Raw genomic sequence first — 8496 nt, forward strand, 5'->3', positions numbered from 1 at the left:
ATCTCAAAAACCTGACGTGATACGCCAAAATAGACTTTGGATTCGGTTTTAGCGACCCAAAAACTATATGAGAAACTTAGTCGCAACCCCAGATAAGAACTTTTGTTTTTTTTTGGTTTTGACATTTTTTTGAGGATATCTCAGAAACCTGACGTGATAGGGCAAAATTGACTTCGAACCTGGATTCAGCGATCCAAAAACTATATGATTATCATATTCGCACATACAGATCAGAGAAAAAATTTTTTTGTTTTCCTGACATTTTTTGAGGTTATCTCGAAAACGTGACGTGATGGAGCAAAACGGACTTCGGATTCGGTATTAGCGACCCAAAAACTATATGAAAAACTTAGTCGCAACCCCAGGTCAGAACTTTTATATTTTTTTGTGTGGCTGTGTTATGAATATTTTAAAATACTTATATAAATCTAATCTAAAGAATTCAACCCCAAAAATGATTTTATGTAAGTTATGAAAACTGTAGCAACCTTTTGCCATGAATGCTTGAAGGGAAGCATGCAGGTATTTCCCCGTATAAATCTTACCAAACCACTTTGCGAACTGTCCCAAACTTTTTCTAAAAACTCCTGAAATCTTTTCGAAAAAATCCGATACCAATTCCCAAACCTTTTTAAACCGCTCTTAAACCACTTCAAAATCATTTTAGAAAGAAACCAATCAACTACACCAACCCACCTTCAAATCACAACAAAAAACTGACTCCCGAATTCGTAACGCCTTCCACAACGCTTTCAAATCATTTCAGAAACACTCCCAAATGACGTTTAAACTTATAGCCCAGTTGGAATAAACATTTCAAATGGACAAAATTTAATTGTGAATTTTTTTTCATAGAACGGCAGAAAAGATCACTGGAAGCTAAAAGCCAATATTCGTAAAAATCGAGCTTGAGCTCAGGCCGCCATCTTTGATTTAAGGAAAAACAAGTTTTAGTGAATAACTCGGTCATTTTTGATTTTTTGTATATTCCGACTGGGCTTTACTAGTTTGAGTGGTCTGGGAGAGGTTTTGAAGTAGTTTTGAAATTTTTTTTTAAAGAATTTTGAAAGTGGTTTTTAAGTTATTCGGGAGTGGTTTGGAAATGGTTCAAGATTTTTTTTTTTATGAGAGGTTTTCAAGAAACTTTGTAATTATTTTGGGAGTGGATGGGGAATGGCTTGAAATGATCTTCTGATTGAATGGTGAATTAGAAGTAGTAAAGATGTGTTCCGGAAGTGGTTTGGGATTAGTTCGGAGGAAAATTAGAATTGGGTAGAAAGTGGTTCGGATATGGTTAAGAAGAAATTTGAGAGTGATTTTGAATAGGTTTGAAATGGTTTGGAAAAATTCCGAAGTGATATGAGAATGGATTCTTTCGAATGTGACCTTTTTAACTCCGAGATTGAAACCGCTAATGCCAATTAAGTGGAAGGTTGCTCCTCATTATCTGTGCAAACAACCATCCCAATTACTCACAAAATCAAAGCTTTTGAGAAGTTCTTTGAAAACAATTTTCAACAAAGTCCTCCTAGGATTAATAGGGGAAGTAGGTTATCCATTTAGAGAGAATGGTAAATTCAGCGAAAAAATTGAAACATTTATCCTGTTAATAACACAAATTTATTGCTTCTGAGGAAATTCAGAACATTGTGATGCTTAATTTTCAAAGGCTGAGGTAAGCTCGCCGGAATCCAAGGTTCGTTCTGAGGAAAGCAATCTTAAAACTCAGTTAGAGTGAAAACACCGAATTCTTTCCAATTAGTAATGTTCTTTATTCGTTTAATCAACTAACTACTTTCTTATTTACAATTATTTATTCTTTTTTTTATTTATTATATTTTTTTCATTTATTACATAATAATATATCCTAACATGCTCTGATTAGAAAAGCCCTGCCTTGAGTGGGAATTAGCCCAGGCCCAAGGTGATAGGGAATATTCCAAGCACACCTCCTAACGAGGGTGAATAGAGCGCTACCTATAACTCTCGGCGAAAGCCCAGGCTCAAAATGAGTGGGAAGTAATTAAGTCCCTAAAGCACAGCCTCCTAACGAGGGTGAAAGAGTTATTTATTAAAACTAAAAACTTTTATTGAAAATAGGAACAATTAATTAAAATTGAACCATGGTCACCATAACCAAGTTGCTATTCAACTCTAGTAGCGGCGGGAGAGCTACTTCTTTATTGTTCGAAGGTTGACGATTCTCGATCTTCTTCGGAAATTTCACCTCTACTTACATATATTTTTACTTAGACTGAATGTGAATTGTAAAAACTAAACATTAATTCTAGTACAAAATTACACATTATAATAATTCTTAAATATAAGATGTTGTTGTTGTTGCTATTGATGGTGTGGTGATGGTTGGTACGTTTATAGTCCGGGTGGTACGGTTGTTTGGATTTCATAGTCGGGGCGTACAGTTGCAGAATTCGATTTCGGTAATGAAGGTGATGGTAGTGGACTGAGTTTATAGTCCGAGCGGTAGGGTTGACTGGTGTGTATAGTCCGGGGGTGGGGGTTGTGGAGAGAATATGTAACGCTTCGTTACAACATCATTAACAGCAGCCAATGGAAGAAGCGATGGTAAAAACGTTGTTGCATCATTCCTGAACAACATCACAACTTGCTGCTATTTCCCTACCAATTGGAATTTTTGAAGAAATTGTCATTATACCGAGGAAGGAGAATCACACTGACATCTCTAGATTTTTTTGCTTTGCGAGTTAAAAGAAAATTCCAATATCGCCCCTAGATTTTTATTTAACGAAGCGAATGCAGTTTAATTTTTCAAAATCAGACGAGTTTTGCGACTTTGGTGGCTGTCCAAACCTCAGCAGACAAATTGTCTGCAAAATTCAGGATCATAAATTATTATGAAAGTTTTTCTTCAAACAATGCAAAAAGTGACTTAGTCCACTTTCATAATCATGGGCATATATATTAACTTCTTTTTCCAAAATACAATGTTTTTTATACTCTTTTTTTGCAAACAAAATTCACAAAATTTTAACGAGTGTACTTTTTGAGGTGGTTAGAAACATAGGTAATGTTGCTTAAATTTTATAGGTTTATGTCGGTTTTTCCAGATTAACTAAAGAATCGCGTTCATAAAACTTTCTAATTATGTTCGATTCTACGATTTCTAGCAAGGGGGCCACCTTAGGCCACTTTCCCCTACATTTATACATGTGACTTTCCCATATATGTAGGTACTCTAATTGCCATTAAATATTTCAAACAAGATTTAAATTTCATGTAGGTAAAATGTGTTGTATTACATAATCACAACAACAACAACAACAACAACAACAACAACAACAACAAAAACAGAAACCCCCGCATACCTTTTCGCAAAAACACAAAACAAACAAATTAAGGCAGATTTCCTTCGGTAATTTCTTCTTTAACTTAAGATACCCAGCAGACCCTCTCAAGAGATTTCGACCCGCATGCTTCTTGTACGTTTTTCCTATTTTCCATTACACTCTTAGAAACAAAAACCCTATAAGAACCCAAGAAAAAGGAGAAACCTTACCTCTATTATATTTCCCATAAGAATACATAACCCGCACCCACAAAAAAAAAAAAAAAAAAAAAAACACCCCCGAAAAATACTTAACATATAAAAAATGATTTCTATGACCTTTAGCCATGTATATTGGCACGCACTTTATTAGGATCGTTATGATTCTTTCTCGTCGCACACTTAGCCTTAGACCATCATCAGCAGCATCAAAATCAATTCCCCCCAAGTATGATGCCCTAGAGTATATACCTAACCGAAGCGAAGCCTGGAAAATTCGCATATTAGGAAAATATAGGGACTTGTGATGGAGATTATATATTTTTTCATCTTTTCATCAGGGTTTGCAAGGATATATGGAAGAGGATGAATGTAATGGTAAGTGAACAATAGGATCCCTTTCTCTGTTGAAGACATTTAACGACTTTTATTATTATTTTTTTTTCCTACTTTAACCTTGCAGCAGATGGAGGAAAAGAATCATTTAACAATGTTGAGGAATGAGAAGTTCAAGTAACACGAAAATGATTTTTGATTTTAATTTAAAAGTCATAAAGCTTATCGGAGGTTGATTAACGATATTTGGTTGTGTTAACTTTGAACTACAACGATATAGTGATTTTGTTTGAAAATTGAAGTATGTGGCTCTCGTTTTAATAGAAGGAAGTGGAAAATTCAAAATGGCGGATATAAGTTTTCAAACGTCTAAATTGTAAATTGTCAGTTCTTACTTAGGAAAATGGCTTTGTTATAATAACTGCTTAAAGTAGGAACGATTTTAGGAGACATGGTTTTTATTTAATTTAAGGGGCAACACTACTCCAGTCCCATATAAATTCTACGCTTGATAAGTTACTAGTTGATTTGAAGTTAAGAAAAATGTTCACAATATTTAAATCACAATTCACAATTTTGAAATAACGATTTATTAATAGATTCAAGGTAAAAAGTTTAATTTTTTTGCTTTGTTTGATGAAAATTAATTTGGTTCAAATAATTCTAGCTGTTTTTAGAAATATCGTACAGACATGGTTGATATCAATATTTTGAGCTGAAACAATGAGCTTTCAGATGGTGTAAAATTTTTTATACGTTTTCATGTAAAAAAATGGAGTTTTTGGTGATGGATGAAAAAAATGTTAGATTTTTTCCCTTTTTTTCATAAAATATGATTGTTTTTATTACCTAAAATATTTTTTACCTCTTGAGCATTGTATTTCAGGAAGAATTTATTTTTTAAAAAATACTAAGCTTAATGGTATAATTTTTTTGTAAGCTTTTCAAATAAAAAATTGATATAATGAGAAAAGGAAAAAAAAAGTAATTTTTTAAACTTTTCTTGTAAATTATGATTTAATTCAAAAAGTTATTTGGTTTTTCTATAACATTTATTTTATCTTATAAATTTTTTTAATAAGAAAGTTGGCAAAAAAGTAATTTTTAAATAATTTTTTTTTTTTAACAAAAGCACACAACCTGTTTTTTTATGACGTTATCACGTAAAATTATAGTCAGTCTTTACAAACAACTACTTTTTGTTTTTTTTAGCCTAAATGGTATTAGACCGATGAGAAAATACAAGCATTTTGAACTTAATTCAAAAGTCACAACCATGCAATTTTATATGCTATAAGCTATCAATTTGCTAAAAACCACCATTAAACCTAATAAATTGAAAAATAACAAAAAAAAAGGAAATACAAAATCCCTAATGTCACATTATGTTGTACACACAACTTAAATCCAATAATTCTTTTGACTTAAATGAGCTCTACATTCACTGACCCAATTTTATTTTCTAAACAATGAAAGAGCTTTTTTTTTATATTTTCCTTCCAACAAAATGCCAACAAAATGTTTATATTTTTCTGTTTTTTAGGTTCATGCTACTGCTACTATACATGAAATTGTTTTTCTGTTAATTGCCATTGGAAGCCCCGTCGTTGTTTGGTTTCATTGAAAATCCCCCAGAATCCACATAAGGAGTATCAAATTTTATTTGGGATATTGAATACAAATACAAAAAAACAAACATAACCTCAAAAACCCATGCAAAATAAACAATATTTTTACTGCAAAACTCTACAAAATAATAGACAATCATATTAAATACAGCATTGCGCAGCAAAAATGCTATATTTAGTGTCCTTTTTTGTTCGAAAAAAAACAAGATCCTTTTTATGCTTTGTGGATACATAAAACAGAAAAAAAGCAAAACAAAAATATTCGTTTACTCTGTTCGGTTACCCGTGACTGTTTTTTTTCATACGAAAAAGGACCCAATACAAATAAGAAAAAAAAGGACTCGTTATGATTTTCTATGATGTTGATGTTGCAGAGAAATGGAGGTTCAATCTATTTACTGTTGCATGAAAACAAACAACAGAGAGAGGACACAAAAACAACCCAAGCTCCAATAAACAGAAATTTATGTATTCAAAGGCTCACAACTCAGAACCGAACAAAACAAAAGCACACCCGTATACTAGAGATAATCCCACTCGCACATAAGGATATATCCTTACATTTATGCAGAACAAGGATTTTCTTGGTAGGTACATAAGCTAGAGAGAATCAATTCAAATGAAATTTCTGAACTCATAAATATAATAACCATAACTACAACCAGTTGCGTATATTTGTAAAAAAAAAAAAGGAAATGGCAAATCGCACTTTCAATTTTACCCTCAATTTAGGGGGGATTCTCATTCCCCATAAAAACATAAGAAAAAACAACAAAATCATTTCAAAGACAAAAAGGTGGTAGAAAAAAAAAGAAAGGGATTTTGATAAACAAAATAATGTCCTTGGAAACGAAAACTTTATACGAATTCATTTCCATCCATGACGAAAAGGATATGACTTTCTATCCTCTCATTTTGGTATGAGTTTTTGCGAGGGACTTACGGGGGACGATAGTATTATTCGAATTCTTATGTTCTTTTGAGTGTGATGGTAGGTGTTTTCTGTTCAACAGAATGATGTTCCTACTCATTTTGTTCGTTTGTTTACAAAACGTTGATTGCCATCATGATGTATAACAGGTGTAGATGAGGGTGTCTCAAAGGTATTATAAAGATAAAAGCTATACATTTAAGTAGGATGAGAAGGAGATTTTATTTTTGAATGAGAAGTTGAAAACAGGAAATGGTATTCTAATCGTATACCTGTCATTTTGACATTGAAAAACCCTGCTGTAAGGTAATTTAATATTCAATTAAAGTCGATTGCATAGCTTTAAAAAGGTTGTTTTGGGATAGTTTAAAGTGTGTGTCTCTTTTTGTTAGGTACTTGAAGAAAAATGTCCTTTGTGTTTAAAATGAAAAGATTTTTGTAATTTAATGCTTGTTGAAGAGAAAATAGAGACTTTTCGTGGGATAAGTGATTTTGTGTTCAAGAAAATTTGTTATTTAATTTAAATTAATTAAATAATTAAGTTTGGTGGATTTTCTTAATTGAATTTCTTTAGATTAAATAAGATTAATTGGTTTCCGTTGTCTAATTGAATAAGTTTCAAATAATTTTTTGGCAATTTATTGTAATTTTTTTCAATTTTTACAGAAGAAAAACTATATGTGAAAACTTTATTCAACTCAAACACAACAAAACGAACCAAAATCAGGTCCTTTTTAATAAAGTTGATCAATATGATAGCAGGTGAAACAAAGTTTATACGATTTTTAGAAATTCGAAGAGTACTCAACCAAGCAAAATCTGAATAACAGTTGTGACGTCAGCAAAGTTGAGATGAAATGTTGAAATTAGGTTGATTTTGAATACAAATATAATTTTGCTCTATGTTTGGTCTAAAATACGCGACTGGGTCAAACGTACTTGCTCTTATGGTAAAAGTAACCTAGAGTTTTAACTTACTTCTCAATTTTCTCAATTAAAAAACCACATTTTTTTTTTCATAAGAAATGTAACAAAGGATTAAAACTATTTTTAAAACAACGAAAACACCCTATTGAATTGTTTTCACCTTGAAACTGAGTATGCCATTTAGTTTCTTGTAGAACAAAGAATTTTTGCTTTTTTTTGAAGTGAAAACTTCTTTAGTATCGTAGTGATTTGAAACAAGATGAAACGAAAACGCGACACGAACATTCAACTTGTTATAACTTTTTTGTTTTAATAGATAGATGAATGAAATTTGTAGTGTAGATAAATTATAATTGTACAAAATTTCAATTAATTTCATATTCTAAATTCTGAGATAACGGTAAAAAGATGTTGTTTTTCTACACACGTTATATCTTTTGATCTAGTGCACATACAAATTTGATTTAACTTTAATACGCATGCTGATATTGTAACCTTTCATTTGATGTATAACAAATAACCAATAATTGCCGATGACCAGCCACCAGTGTAGGAAGTACTGTAATCTCAGTTTGAAATTTCGACATGGTTGGCTTTAAAGTATTCTTACTTTTTTTGTAGGCATCGTAGAAATGTGATTTAAGCGTCATATAAAATGTGAAATAATAAGCTTTCAGATGATGTAAAACTTATTATAAGTTCTCATAAAAAAATGGATTTAAATGGTTGCATTTTTCATTAAAAATGATTGTCTTGAATAAATTACTCGTATTTTTAGACTTTTTGCGCATTGTAAAAATTTAAGTATGGCTTTATTCCTTGGAAGATTTGTAAGCTTTTTAATGTTGTAATTTTTTTCAAGAAAAATGATTTTTTAAGGTTACACTTTTACCAAGTGTGAATTGCACACATGTTTTTTTTTTTTTTTTTTTTTTCGAAAACTGAAGAAACTTGAGATGCTTTTTATAGACTTTAGCAAATGTTGTCAAAATATGAAATTTAGTAGTTTGTGTTAACCACCACTTGTATGGGTCCGCCGTTCGATCTTGGCGAACAGTCCTCATATGTATATAATTCGATTTTAGATGTTTACCTTTGCAGTAGTAGGTAGTGTGTTCAGACATTAATCTTAAAAGTAGTTCAGTTAT

Source organism: Episyrphus balteatus, chromosome 4, assembly GCF_945859705.1.
Source record: "Episyrphus balteatus chromosome 4, idEpiBalt1.1, whole genome shotgun sequence".
Lineage (NCBI taxonomy): Eukaryota > Metazoa > Arthropoda > Insecta > Diptera > Syrphidae > Episyrphus > Episyrphus balteatus.